This window comes from Anser brachyrhynchus, assembly GCF_964034855.1.
Source record: "Anser brachyrhynchus genome assembly, chromosome: 5".
Classification (NCBI taxonomy): domain Eukaryota; kingdom Metazoa; phylum Chordata; class Aves; order Anseriformes; family Anatidae; genus Anser; species Anser brachyrhynchus.
This window is the reverse complement of record NC_137699.1, coordinates 22,758,461-22,772,243: the sequence shown is the minus strand read 5'-3', so window position 1 is coordinate 22,772,243 and position 13,783 is coordinate 22,758,461.

Here is a 13,783-nt window from a genome sequence, read left to right as displayed (position 1 = left end):
GGCACATAGGTTGCTTTGTCACTCTCAAGACCAACCTCTGCATGAATGCCAGACACTCTCTAATGTAAGACTGATTCAAAACTTTACTGAATCTGGTAAGCTACCTGGAGAAAAGTCATTGCAGTTAGTTCCAGATGAAAAATATAAAAATAATTGTTTCCTGTGTGTACTGGATTGTCAGCTCCATGGTTCTCCCTCCCTGTAGCTTGGAAGCCCCCATCAGGAATTTTAATGCAAAGATGCTTCTGCCAGTTTTGGGAGAGGAGGCAAAATTGATTTGATCTCAGACTTTTCCCTTTGTTTTGTTAGTGAATTCTCAAGGGAAGTAACCTTTTATATCCTTTACGCAGTGCTGTCCTAGGTAATGTCTATATTGCTGAAAAATACTGTAATTGGAAAAAAAGAAAAAAAAAAAAGGAACCACCAATTTCTAGGTGCTAGAGATGAATATAGTGTCTTATACATTTTAAAGACTGCCACATATAGGAAAGATTTTCTTCCTTGAATGTCAGAAGTACTATTTCTTACAGGAGTAACATGAGCTTGTTTTTACAAACAATATGTTTGTGGTCTAATTTGATCATAAAATTTGATCATAAAGTTTGAAGAGCTATTGGATTGTTGTAAAGGATGATCAAATAATTAAAACCATGAAAAATGTAGCAAAACTCATTATATTCCATTTTTTTCTCAGACTGTATCTCATATTAATGATGTTTTCCCACTATCAGTTTTGTATTTTTCAGAAGTTAATCTTCTATTAGGATTATTATTAATGAAAAGGGTTACAAATTCACAATGTTTAAAGTTCATATTTTTACGGACATTCCTGTATATATATGTGTATATTTTAATCATGCACACATACGAATAAGTGTATGTATAATTTAGTCTCCGGATGCTTTGGAGTTATTCTAAATGTCCATAAAAATTGGCTTTGGCCTGTTGTTTATACCTGTTTTTTATATTGTTAATATCAATCAATTTATCATACCATATGCAGCATAGGTTAAGATATAGCTAAATTTGAAAAAGTCTGCAAATCTTTTACATAGATTCATAGGAAGTACTTTCTGGTACTTGCTCCATGTACCTATTAATATCCCTTTTATTTATTTTTATTTATTTATTTATTTATTTGTAATGGGATTTATTATCTTCCTAGTGAATATGCATAGCTTATTCTTCTCTATGCTATTAAAATGTGGTACACATCCCAGTGTGGGAATGACTTTCAATGGTAATATGATACAAAGTATTATTCATGGATGTCAGTGGCAGAAATGAGTAATGCATTGTAGCAAGGGAAGCTGAAGAAAGATGCCTACCATAAATAAGTTTAGCTTATTTAGATTTAGTGGCAGATTTAGGATCCTACCTCCCCATATAGTCAAAAAAGTTCCAGGAGGCAGTTTAAAATACCTAAGTGGCCTCTGTCTTTTAGCTCTGTGGGAGCTCTTTGATGAAGACAACTTAATGTGTCATCTTCCAACCAAAGAACCTGAAGAAGGTTGAGATTCTACACTCTTTTAGAAAATATGCACTCGATGCTTGGTTTTGGTAGAGGCAGAGAATCAAAAAAAAAAATGGTTAAGACTGTAAGAGAAACTGCTGCAAAATTTTGATATTTTATCTTCATGAAATGAAAGAAATTGATCACACAAAATATATGCTGCTGCTTTTCTTATTAAAGAGAATGCTTTTCATTTCTGAAATGCCCCAAGTTTATATTATCTACCCTTCATCCTACATTTCAGTGAGGAATTGAATATTGGTGTCTCCATTGAAAGGTATTGACATTGAGATATAATTAGAAAGGGATTGATTCCATACTCAGTGGAGTCAATGGAAAGACTCATTGATTCCTGTGGATATTGGTTTGGCCTTATACTGTGTACTGTATACTGTGTACTGTATAATCCTTTCCTAAGACTTGTTCTCTCCCCCTGTATTTTTGTCTGTTAATAGTCAACAATGGTCAAATAAGAACAGAGAACAAGTTTGGAACAATAAAAGGAGGCTGTAGCAACGTGGGGGTTGGTCTATTCTCCCACATTACTGGTGACAGGACGAGGGGGAATGGGCTAAAGTTGTGCCAGGGGAGGCTTAGGTTGGATATTAGGAAGAACTTCTTTACCGAAAGGGTTGTTAGGCATTGGAATGGGCTGCCCAGGGAAGTGGTTCAGGCACCATCCCTGGAGGTCTTTAAAAGATGTTTACATTTAGAGCTTAGTGATATGGTTTAGTGGAGGACTTGTTAGTGTTAGGTCAGAGGTTGGACTAGGTGATCTTGGAGGTCTCTTCCAACCTAGACAGTTCTGTGATTCTGTGATTCTGTAAATGTGAATATAATATACTAGAATTGAATGAATACTAATAACATTAGATTCTTAAGATTAAAGTTACCTTGTGAGAAGTGTAAAGAAATCATATCACTTTTTGGGTAAAGCACCTTTGAGGAAATGGTTTAAGATGAAGATCTCTAAGCAATGGAAAACAAGAAATCTTATACACTGCAGATTTGCTGTATTTGCTATTGCTTGTTTGAATCATGCATGTCAGTCAAACTCAGCCTAAACTTTGTACATGCTTGTTTTGCTTGAGCCTGGATCTATGGTGTTGAACTTTTGTCTATGAAGTTGGGCCTTGATTGTTTGGGATCTATTATGTAAGAAAAAGTACATAATTTTCTCCTTTCTGCTTCAAATCCTCCTTTCTGGAGTTCCTTACTCTTAATACTAAGGCTAAGTCAAAATCGTATAGGGAAATATCTGTCAGACCTGACTGAGCTGACTGTTTCCTTGTTCCATTTAATTCTAACTGTGAATAGGGAGAAAGCAACAAGTGTGGGACCATTTTCCACTGATGAGGGAAGATATTATTATTGAATCACAAAACAGTCCTTTTTTTGGAAGTCAGCATCTTTATTAAGTTCCATTAAGTTATGATTTAGTCAAGAATTAGGAGAAATCTGCATCTCTCACTTAGGAGAAAGACTGTGTCTCTCAAACTCTTTCATAGTTAATGGAAGAAAGGGACTGTTGGATGTCTAAACTTTTCTTGGTGTGAGACAACTACTGAAGAACGCACAGAAATGCACACCAAAGAATGATAGCTTTTGTAAATATTGTTATTTTTTTATATACTTAGATTTGGGGTTCTGTGCTTTAATGGGGATTCTCTGCTTTAGTGGGTTAAAAGAAAAAAAATAGGTATTGAACTTGGAACTGAGAATCTGAATGGCAATACGATTGGAATGACTGCTTCCAGCTTTCCAAAGCATCAGTTTTTTGTGGATATATAGCCATATCATAAAAAGCCTTTAAATATACATCTTGGTTCAGGATACTGGTTTAGAACCCAAGATTTGTCTTGGCTGAATTCTCTCTTTGATAGCTTCCATTCCATTTTATATGTATCAATCACAGAAAAATTCTTGAAGTTATGAAATGAAAAATACCACATCTTAACATAGTACAAGTACACACAAATGGATCTAAATCCCATTTAATTCTGGTGTCCAGAAAGAATTAGAAGCCAAGATAGCATTCTGCACTATCAGCTATGGTCTCAGAGCTGTGAAAGTGATCTGTCAAAATTGCCCTATGAATAATTGAAAAATGAATGGGGACAGTGAACCTGAAAGGTCTCACAATAGATGTTGAATCCTCTTGACCTTAGGCTACGAAGTCTCATCAGTTCGCTTGCTACAGACAAAAAAAGCAACAAACCAAACCAAAACAAAACCAACTGTTTTAACTCCTAGACCTTGGAAACATCACGGGTTTCAAAATAATAGCATTTTTTGTACTCTGCTGGGAAGAAAAGTTATAGTCACAGACTATGGAGAAATTATATGCAGGTGGGCTGCCATAATTCAAGAATTTGACTTCATTTAGCACAGGAAGCTGAGGGTGTGAAAACATTAATGCTGACACATTATCCAGATGGCTAGTTTACCATGTGCAAGAAGACAGTACGGCAGTGATTATGCTGGAGCCAAAAATTACACGTGGAGATGGAACAAACTTCAGAAAGTCAGTCTCTTAAATGTGCCACTATACAAATTAATCTAAACTGATATGTTCATCTATTGCCCTACTAAAATATTACTGATAGAATATTACAGACAAGCTGTTCTGAAAACCAAGATATTCTTCTACTGCTATTTTTATGATGCCTGAGATGCTCCATCACAACCTCTTTTGTACATCTGTTCTTCATACTGTTGTAGGAGAGATAGCCTATGCACTTGTAATACATAGATGCATGTTACAAAGAGTATAGCAGGTGAAGTGAATATTAACACATTTTAGTAGGCTTTCTAAAGCACACATATTGTGTTGCTTTGAGAGCAAGAGAAGGAATCTTAAAGGTACTTACAGATTCCTATAATCAGCTGTACAAACCTGGTAAGAACTAACTGAAAGTTCCAGTACCAAGGAAAATGATCTGCTCCTTGGACAAGAATTCTCGTTACTCATATACGTGGTTTATTTCAGTTAGCTGTTTCAAAAACCTTGATTTAGTTGATTTAGTTGACTATTTAGTCATTACTCTAAATATAAATAATATAAAATAGACATTTAGTACTAAATGGTCACTGAACTGAAGAATTAACTTTGAAAATATAACCTCGGATTATTCGTAGAAAACTTTGAAGCTGGAGAAATCCTCCATTTCTAAAAGTCGCTCCATAGGAATAATGGTGGGAATATGAATTGTTTTATTTTTGTTTATGCAAATGACTTTTTGAACAAGACTTTATTTTATTTGATAGGGTATGATGTTACTGTAGCAGAAGTAGTAAAGAATAAATCCCCAAGACTAGCATAACTGAAAGCAGTAGAAAGGGCAATCGACTATATAGGAAGTCAGAACATTTGTCTTTACCATATAATCATGAAAACTTATTTTTAGTCCTTTCTTTTCTCATTGTTTTGTTATTCATACAAAGTAGTGTATAAGTGCTTTGACTCAAACACTTCCTTTTGCTGTGTGCTTTTATAGCACTCAACCTGATGGGGCCAAACTCAGCTGAGGGCCCAGAAATAATCAGAATAGATGAAATAGTTTTTCTTCTTAAATGTATGTTTGGAAAATAAGGAGAACTCTTATCAATGTAAATTAAATGGGTACTGTATCAGGATATAGCACAGCTTTGCAGCTCAAAACATCTGAATTTAGATATTTAGTTGTGTGTGAAGCACAGTTGCATCAACTGAAAGACGTTGAGTGCAAATTTTGTGGGACACACTTTCACTATGAAAAGAAGAAGCTGAAAGGCTGAAATGCATAGTGCTGAACATGCACTGTGAAGTTGGTTATTTGTTTTCATTAAAACAAACAAACAAAATTACACCCCACCACCACCACCACCCCTCCCCAATTATTAGAAAAATATACAGTGGTCCTGCAAATTTTAATGATTTTACAAAATATTTGTCTGTCCAAAGCAAGATGATTCACTTAAATAATCTCAAACCAGAAACATACACAGCAACAATAACATTGAAAACCCTGTGACAAGTCAATTTCTTTAGCTTACTACGTTGCAGGTACATACGTGCAGTCTTCCTTTTAATCTTTGAATAATGCAATTGTGTATATACAGTGGATGGTGCTGTTTGGTATTCTGCTTTCCTTTCAGAACACACTATTCAATTTCTGTTTTAAAGAAAAAAAAAGTAATATCATATATCAATATGATATAGCAATATCATATTTCAGTTGAAAATTAAGCAAAAAGAATTTAGATTAAATTAAACTTACGGTGTTCTCTTAGCACAGCCTATCATGATGTCCAACAGTGTTTAATTGTTTTCATATATTTTTTCATAGCTTTCTATACCTGTGTTGTTACTGACTTAATTGTTAGAATATAAGCCTCTTGAGGTAGGGATCACCATTTTTTCCAAGTTTGTGCAGGACTAAGCATAATGTGATTCTAGAACATGACATTTACTACTGCATTCAGTAAAGGAATTGAAACTGACACCTTAAATCTCCTTGATTTTGTAGATGTTTAAAACTGCTTTAGATTAAATGTTTCAGAATTTTCAGCTTAAATGAGATATTCACCATGAAAAAAATACATCCTAAACCAGTTAGTTTGTCAAAGTTACAATTAATCGATAGTAACCCCATACAGAAAAATGTCAAGCAACTCTGAAAATTGGTCTAATAAGCCTCATCATTAATAAGGCAGCACAAAAGTTTAGGTCAACTGTTAAGTGGTAAACAATTTCTAGATTCAAATTCTAAAGGAAGCATTACAAATGGAAAAAAAAATATGCTGCTGTGTCTGCCTGAGATCAGTTTCTCAATTCTGGCATTGCCATTTGCATGAACCTAGTAAATGGCTTTATGAAAGCTTCCTCAATAAATTTTCAAGGAATTTTTACAGAGCAATATATGCTTTTCACCATTTTCTACACAATATCCAGTAGATATGGGCACAAAACCTTTTGTAATCAAATTCTAGAACCACTGTTGGAAAAATTTCTGTAATCTGTGAAAATCAGACCACCTGGGCCTAACCTATTTGAGACCAACTGCCTGTATTCCTTTAACAGAAGCTAAAGGTTTTCTGCTGACCATAAACAGGAGAGGGAGCTCTAGAGATGCAAGAACTATTTAAGATTTGGTAATATAAGGAATTCAGAGATGTTTAATTTATGTGAAAAAAATGCCATTAGAGACTTTGGATTAAATATCAGACACATGACTGAAGTCTTGTCTTGAAGAGTTAGCTGATTTTGTTTTGTTTTCATGTGCTTTGTGAAATCTTCCTCTAAACCACTCTTGCCATTCAAAACTTGTGTGGTAACTGAGTCTGAAAAGCTACTTATTGCACTGCTGCATAGTTGCTGTTGTATTAAATAACTGTGGTTATCATTGGACGCATAGTATTAATCAACGTGTACCACACTGAAGTCTGTGATGTTTTTCTGCAATGGAAAGATGAAATAGCTAAATTGTTCTAGATGCTATATGTGATAAATTGTTTGATATTGACTTCTGTGGCCAGTCAGTGTTTCTTGAAGATCCTTAAAATTAATGGATTTTACAGCTGTAATGGATGTTCTTTGTTATTCATTTTATATTCAGAGTTAAACTGTATTTGGTAGTTCATGAAGCTGACATATAGAACAAGAATAAAACTAGATGAGTTATTGCTTGCCACGGGATTAGATCATAGAGGAGTTGTATAATGGAGAATGAGAAACTGCCCTTGTTCTCTGATTTGGACCTCTGAGGCACGTCTTTTGGTTTGGTTAAAGCTCATTCTAAGCTAGTATGTATTACTTCTTTGTCTTCTTTATTCTAACTTTTGTACATACTGTATTTTATGTCATAATGTTGATTAGTCATCAGTTTTGCAGGAATAAGCAGGAACAAGTTGCCTTCAGGACCTCGTACATAATGCAAGAAATGATAACAAAGGTATATATGCAAGCTAAAACAAAAATAAAAAATGAAAACTTTATGTGACTTTTGTCAATGTAATATATTTGATATATTTGAATTTTCAGAAACATTCATATTGGACTGTGGCCACCAAAAACGTTTTGTGTAAAATTCTTGTTTCATAGATCTTACATCAAATGTAGAGGAAAAGCAAATGTGATAAGGTAGGAAATTTAGTAAAAAAAAAATAATAAAAAAAAATCAGTGGAAGGAATCCTGAGGAAAGAAGAGCTGTAGGATCAGAAGAGGCTGGTATTGAGTTGCTTTTTGGAATGGTGTTGTAAGTTGTCCAATATTTACCTCTGCACCTCTCAAAGTATATGAAATATGGATGAGTTCATTCTTCTGAGAAGAGGATTGAATGGACACTATCTCTCCATCTAGGTTTATGCATAAATCTTATTGAGTAACATGAGAGAATTGGTTTAGATGTGATGTTACAGATCATTTTATCTTCCTGTCTGCTTTTCTGTATTGCATGACATGACGTTAAGCTTGAGGGCAGCAGATATGACTATTCGTAATTTGTTACTTAAAATCAAGTGTTATTTATGAATAGGCTACATTAAATCTATTAAGTAAATGGAGATGGTGAGTCTGCATCAAAGAACACTGAAGATCTGTCATTATTGTTCACTTTACTTTCTAAATAGTCAATTTTGCGTGACTACCCAGGAAACTAAACTGAATTAGCCCTTTTGACCTCAGGAGTCTTACACGGTGAAATATTTATGATACATCAGAACATGATAGTGGCTATTATAATTCCTCAATTTTAGCAATTAATTTTATTGACAGAAAAATAAGGACTTCTTTATCAGTGCAGCAATGTCATAGTTCACTTTCTGTTTGTTCAAAGAAACCAACAAGTCACTGCATCTTGTTATATGAAATGGGCAACCTCAGTCCTGATACAGCTCTATTAAAAAGCCATGTGAGGCTGTCTGTGTATGTATTTAACCATATGTGAGACTGACATGTTGTCATAGTACATGTTAAGCTTTCTTTCTCAACGCATTAAAGATAATCAATATATTTTTTAAAAGCATACCATCGTTCTTTAAATCAATTGAAAACTTTTCCATGCCATTTAATTTGCTTAATTTAACCTCACTAAGCATTCTACTGTTGTGTTTTGATTTTACTCAGTACATTGAATGCTGTGTTGTTGTTTTCAACAGATGTGACTTTGAGTGCACTGGAGAACAATTTATGCATTAGACTCAGAATTTTAAATGAATGTGCCCTCTAATGATTTCCTCAGTCTAAGCAGACACTTAAAAAGTGACACTGAAACCAAGAAAAATTACTTAAAGGATCAGTTACATCTAAAATGATGAAATCAATAACAATATTTTCTCTGGGATTCTTTCTCTTCGATAAGCAAAATCTTTACTTAAGTTAAAAGCCACATTAAAATTTAATCACAATCTGTGTGCTTTAGCAATTGATAATTTCTGGACATCTGTCTTCTGTTTTGTTAAAGTCTTGTATTCCTTCTGTTTTTGTCTTGGTTTTTCATAGTAAAATGAGGTACATTTGAAATTTTCAGAAAGTTGAAAAGGGCCTGTAATTTAGGCTAGAAAATATTATGGCCTGTAAGCCTTTGTCTTCATTTTTTCATACACATAAATGTTAACCATAGAATAAAAAAAAAAAAAAAAAAAAAAAAAAAAGCAAATTATAATCTTAATCATGTTGCAAGATGACAAAAATATTAGCTCTAATATGACCTATCATTTGTCAATGATTTTTTTTTTCAAATTTTATGAATTGATTCTATTTATTCTAAAAGAAGACAAGTCTTATTACAGTCAGTTTATAGAAGCTAATTTGTCTTTCTAAATGTTTTTCTGCTACATTTTAGACAGTTTTAACAATAACTTGGGTTTAGAGTAGTTGTAAAAACATAGCAATGATGTTAATTGCATTTGTAAATGTTTCTGAAAACTTTTGCCTTTGGAAGGATAAAAGCTAAAGTGTTAAGATGAGATATTTCATAATCTAAGAGCAGATTTTATAGGAACAACTACAGCGATTACTTCTGTCTCTTGCTTCCTCTCCACCTAATGTCTCAGAGGAGGAGAATAAAGAAAGATTATCTTTCACAAAACTTCCTCTGATTACAGCTCCATTCTCTGATCACCTAACATATCTGCAGAGACTTGCAGTGATAATGTAGTATTTATTATAGGAGGACTATTTTGGAAAATCAATATGTTCAATGTAGGCTGTGCATTTAAGTCTTGAAGGCTGAAATAGCTGACATAGTGGTCATACTATAGTGTCTTGTGGTAAAACATTTTTCACTCTGTTTCAGTGTGCTTGAGTTAATCAATAAGGTTAACTACATTTGTCATGATTAGGGTCAATAAAATTTGTACTTGTTCAATATCAGAAGTAATGTAAGTGCTTGTATTTACTTTTGTCATACTTTGCATCAGCTGCTAATTAATTAAACTTCTGGTGAAATTAATAAATAAGTAATAATTAGATACACACATTAAAAAACATAATTCAAAATGAAGCAGATTGCTGTTTCTTGAAAATATAAGTATCCATATAGTATGTCAATTAAGAGAAAAACTGAAATATTCCAAATATGTCCACAATATGTCCAAATATGTCTGCAATATGTCCAAATGTATGCACAATATTACAAATTTCAGACTACTGCATATTTTAGCATATATAGTGCTTAGAATCTGTACATTAAAGACGATTATTCTGAAATTGTTGAAATTGTCTACACCAATTTCTGAAAATATAATTAGATGATTTTTAAAAATTATTTTATGCATTAAACATCTGGACACTGTATCATGAGATTTGAAACTGTAATTTATAATAACACTTTCTACAATCTGGAGAAATTAAAATTATCAAAATTTTTGTTATTCTGCTGTGCTTTTTAGATACCTTACAACTGTCTCAAAAATTATTAGTATTCCATTACCATTTCACTTGTAGCATGTTTTAAAGTGTATTCTTCTGTCTTAATTTTATGAACACGGATTTTTTTCTCCTTTATCTGCTGCTTTTGATAATATTTCTGTTTTGTGTTTTGAAGAAGTGCTGTTTGTTTTTTTTTTTGACATCCATCTTTTTTATTATTATTAATAAACATTGTACTTTTTCTACTACTGAATAGGATTCAAAGTCTTTTTTAGAACAGGATAAATCATTGTAAATGTATATTTGTTAGTCAATAGAAGAATGACGAATGTAGTTTCTTGAGGGGTGGTATCTCCCACAGTTTTATTTCAAGCACACATTCTCTGTAGAATTGAAACCTATGTAATCACATTCTAACTACTCCTGTTCAGGTTTACTGTTTTAATTTTTTTTCTAATACTAACACTTTCTCTTTAAGTAAGTCTTCTGTGTTGTATGGTGTTACTTTCCTCTTAATATCTATGAAATTTGCTAATATTTACGAGATCTTTGCTTTTTTACTCAATAAATCTATATCGTATTATCAGTTTACATTTTCAAACATAAACACAAACATATATGCTAAATGATTCATGAATACAAATACTTTCCGTCTTGTCTTTTTTAAAGAGTTAAAGAGACTAAATCGTTTCAAATGAATGCACTGTCTGCTTCTCTGAAAGCAAAAGCCAAATGAGTGGTTAAAAATATTGCAAGTTTGAAAATGCAAATGGTGTTATCCAAATATGCAGCCATATGTCCACAAGGCACTCATTTTTTGGAAAATTTGTAAAGCTTTGAAGAAAAAAATATATTTAGAGATTCATGGCCCTGCTCCCCCCACCCCCAAATGTAATTAGAAAACAACCACATTAAAATTAAATGTCAATAGTGCTAGTAGCGCTGCCTTTATTGAATGCTATATATTTCTCATATAGTAGCACAATTGCTATACTAAGACCAAATGATTTAATATGGTATAAAATTCAATAAAAATATCAGATACTTCTTCATAAAGCATTTTTATTTTCCAATAGCTATGGTTTTTAAATACCTGAGGTTCTAATAGAATCTCTCCAGGCTTAGATGCTCACCAAACTTTAACATAAATTAGTTTGTGTAATTTACGCTGCAAAGTTTGTCTAACCTTTAAGCAACTTTGCTCTGCTGATCACAGCATTGGTAACAATAGGGGATATGAGGCCAAATCCAAGTGGTTAAACCCCTAACAGGAAAATATCAATTAATCTTTTTCAATGGAGTTGAAGTATGGGTAATCCTCTCATTAAATAGGTTGAACTTTTCTCCCAGTAAACAAAAGAGGGATAATGAGTGATGTGGTCTGACTTGTTTACATGGAGAATCTTCAAGAGGCTTAGGCTCAGCTTCTCAACACAGGGTTCTTCATAGTCACTCGCCACTAATTGCCCTTTTTAAAGACATTTGTGTCAGTTCAGAAATTCCAAACAGAAAATGTTTTCTGGTTCTAAGAGTGATAATGAAAAAATGCCAATATTTTTATTTTGTACACATTAATTTAAATGTTTGCAAAAGTCCTAGTACATTAGTTAATTATATTTTATAATTTGTTAATAACCTTCAAAAGTATTGCATTATGTTTCAGTGATGTCTCAAATATTGTCTGTAAATACAGGTCTTGAAGAGATCCCTCATAGTTCATTTTGATTTTTAGTATGAATGGGGATTTTTTTTTTCTGGTTTAATTCTGCATTTTCAGAAGCATAAATTTAATTTACAATATCCGTTTTGTTTGCTTACTTCTCAAACCCAGGCTCAGAGGTTTGGATTTTCATTTAGCTTTGGCTAAGTCACTTTTAGCTAAGAATTCAGACAGAATCAGCCAAGTACTTTTAGTTTTCTAATGCCCTTTCACTGTTCCACCCAAGACACATTCTCTCCATCAGGAAGCTCAGTTACTTTGGAAGAGGATAAAGTGTTTTAGCATTCAGATATAAGAACAAATTCAGAAACAGTAAGATTAAGAAATTTCAGTGGGAGTTTTGCTGTGATAATTCAGAACATCAGAGCCAAGGACCAATCCTCCTAGCCACTGAATATAAATGCAACTTTATAATTTCCCCTGCAACTGCCTCTGATAATCTTCCAAAACAAACAAAATGTTATGGTACAGGATGCTATAGATACTAAACCTTCCACAAAGTAAGGAATTTCTGTTTCCTCTAATACTGTTTTCTGCTTTAAAAAAAAATAAGTCAAGCAAAGCCATACTTTTTGGCCAATATTTTTTCATTAGATGGAGGAAAAACATTTTAGTATAGCCTACAAAAATACAAGATACACAATTTTGTCTGCAATTAATAATGTTATGATAAAGGGGAAATTTGATTCCCAGGAAGTTTCTTGTCATTTTCATATGTTGAGAATTTGGAGGCCAGCGTATTTTGCAAGTTTCATTTAACAATACTGTTTCAACTGAAAATTAAATCACTTAGGGACATGCCATGTTATGCTTTCACAAAGAAATGCAGTGGGTGAGTTCATCAAAAGTCCCATCTCCCTATACTGTAATCTAAAGCCTGCTTACACCAGGAAATTGTTTCATTTTCCTACAGACAATACATTCTTTAAAATTATTTTTACCATCCAGGGAGTTGCAGGAAAGGATTTTTGAGGAACAGTCATGGGGACCAAGCTGTTCTAACAGCTCTGAAGATAACTCTCCTAAACCATTTTTAATGGAGTACGGGGGCAATTACCTTTGCAGTTTACGGACTTATTCTTCTGCATTTCTTCAGCAATGCTGAATATACAATACTAATAAGTTTGGTAATAAGATCTGAACCAATAAGATCTGAACCTTAATATGAATTATATTTTAAAAAAATTCCTCTTTAGTAATGAACCAAAACTCAACAACGTTTTGTCCACTATCCAGAAACACTAAAACATTTGTCTAGAGAATGCAGTGTCCTTGTTTCCTTGATGGTGTTGTTACAGATTGAAAAGAATAAGCTTACCAGGCATTTAAGGTTTTTATTTTTTTAATTTTTTTAAAAAAGTCACAGCTGTTGTTTGCATGGAGACAAGTGCAAAATAAGGAGGGTACAATTCTTGCTATAAATGTGAATATTTTGACCAGGCAAATCTTAATGTCTGAAATGCTCTGTTTTATGATGAAAGGTTATGGCCTTCTGTTTCATGAAATGTGGATGATCAACTCTAATATAAAATATTAGACTTTACTTATCAACTTTACTTATCTATTTTATCTGAATAGAAAATTTGTCCTGAATTGCCTTTGAATTTTGCAAGACAAAATATGTATTTCCCTGTTACTGTAGCAATAGCTGTCCTAACAGAAAAGCGTTTGCTCTTCTTCTTCCATAAAACTCAGTCA